At 52.6% G+C, this 2,056-nt stretch overlaps 1 annotated feature.

Annotated features, from left to right (window-relative positions):
- Nucleotides 1–2,056: a sequence feature (areas not merged during assembly with more than two copies in the genome that could not be assigned to a particular haplotype).

The following is a 2,056-nucleotide window of genomic DNA, read 5'->3' as shown; positions in this document are numbered from 1 at the left end:
TATCTTTCGCTGCTCCGCGTTCCATCTTACTTCCCATGACTGCCACGGCGGTGGCGTCCGCGTTACATCTGGGGTGACTCCAAAATATCAGGCGCCATGCTGTGGAGAGTGGATGCTTGACGAATGTGGCCGCGTCAGCGTCTAACACGAAATGAAATCAAAGAAAAAAATACTATTCGCGACTCAAGCTACCCGTGTGTGACCGCAACAAAGCAGCACTGAGACACGTGTGTAGCAACGCAAAAAGAAAGAAGGAGAGAAAAAAAATAATGAAATAATCCACAGAAGTACATCGATAAAAATATAAATGCACAAAAAATACATCAACCCGCATAACTTTTCCGTTCATTTTTCTTTTTTCTCATTTTATACAACAACAATAACTAACGAGAAAAACAAGCATGCCCTCCCACACAGTCCTCGTGGAACAGGAGAGAGAGAGAATTTCACTGCAGGCACCCGCAAAAAAAATAGAAACAATGCACAGAAAAAACAGCGGCAATGCCGTTGCGGAGTCCGATGGGTGGCTGTGGTGCGCTGCAGCCGCGGCCCCACGCCCTCCCTCAGCGACCAGCAACGCACAACTGTCACTTCCACGTGGCACACGTCACAAAAGAGCCTTGTTGTTTTTTATCCCTATTGTTTTCTCAATTGAATCCTATGTCCCGCACAACAGCTTCTAACGGAGAACACATTAGCCCCGCTGAGTGGAGGCGTAAAGAAAAGCCCCGACACCCGGAGAGGGAGCTGCAGCGGAGGGCGTGTAACACACACCCGTTACGCATCCTCCCCGCGCTGGCGCGTTGGCTAAATAATTCACTGTTGCCGGAAATCGGTAAAACAACACGTCAATAAATCAACAAAACAACTGATCTATAAATAACAAAAAATGGAAGGCGCCTTCCAGCAGCATCGACGTTGTGCCGCATATGCGAAAAGCCATGTGCCTTCTTGCCGCGCAAGGGTACTGTTGGGGGAAGAGCCTTTCCACCTCGAAAAGGAGAAATTATGCCAGCCTTTTCGTGAGGCCCAGACTCCCCACTTCCCCTGCGTCCACATCATGGTTGTTGTTTTTTCTAATTGCCGAAAAAGCCGAGCAACGGAGTAGGTGCATACTTGTCTCTTCGCGCAGCCCACGTCGGCTGGGTTCCACAATTTTCGGCCGCTACCAGTGGCATGCCGTGCGGTGGCGAGTCCGTCCATCATTGTTGTGGCACTGAAAACCGCGTGTTGGACGGTAAAATTCAGCCGATGTTGATCCCATAGAGCTGTCGTCGCCGGGCGACGTGCGCCTCCTCGGCGGCCTGACCCTCTGCCGTCATGGACTCGGCAACAGTGTGACGTTAATGATTGGACAGTTGCGTGCCACGTTAGGCAAACAGTACACTCTTCCTTGCTGGCATTCTCCTTCCTCGCAAAGGCCAAAGACTCCTTCGGGGACGGAGTCTCTGTGTGGGTTTGCTATTCTTCCTCTTGTGGCTCAACCCTTCCGGCGCGCACGGGTATCCAATCTCTATTTTTGGCCTCGTGAATTTCTTACAGTCGGGGTTTTTGTGCCGGCTGTGGCTCTGGAACAGAGCGTTCGTGTGCGCGTAAATGGAGCATTAGCCCCGCTTTCGTTTGACCCCTAAATTCACTGTAAGCGCATTCGAACAGGGGGATGCAGTCCAATCGTCGTTTTCCAGGAGACGCTTCCTACTTTTCAGGAGGCAGCATTAATTCTGGAAGTGCCGGAGATAAAAAATGAGCCCGTCTCGTTGGTCGTACGACGCCGTGCAGAGACTGCAGGGAGTGGCCTCGGCCTGGAATGTGCTGTCTGTGGCGGAGGTGCGATCGGTGTGCCATCGCTCGCTCTCGTCCTCGATAAACTGATGGGTGGCTATTCCGGCTCATTGGGAAAATTGACTTTCCACAGCGCCAGGGAGCGCTCAACGCCACGGGAGTTGAACCCGTTCGTCACGACACTCACGCGGCAGCTGCAGTGCTTACCGCACACCGGGCAGTCTGCCGGGGCGTTGGATCGTGGCGGGGTAGGGTCCAGCGGGAGGCTAAGAAG

This window comes from Trypanosoma cruzi, genomic scaffold (assembly GCF_000209065.1).
Source record: "Trypanosoma cruzi strain CL Brener 1047053513143 genomic scaffold, whole genome shotgun sequence".
Taxonomy (NCBI): domain Eukaryota; phylum Euglenozoa; class Kinetoplastea; order Trypanosomatida; family Trypanosomatidae; genus Trypanosoma; species Trypanosoma cruzi.
This window is presented reverse-complemented; position numbering and strand designations above follow the sequence as displayed.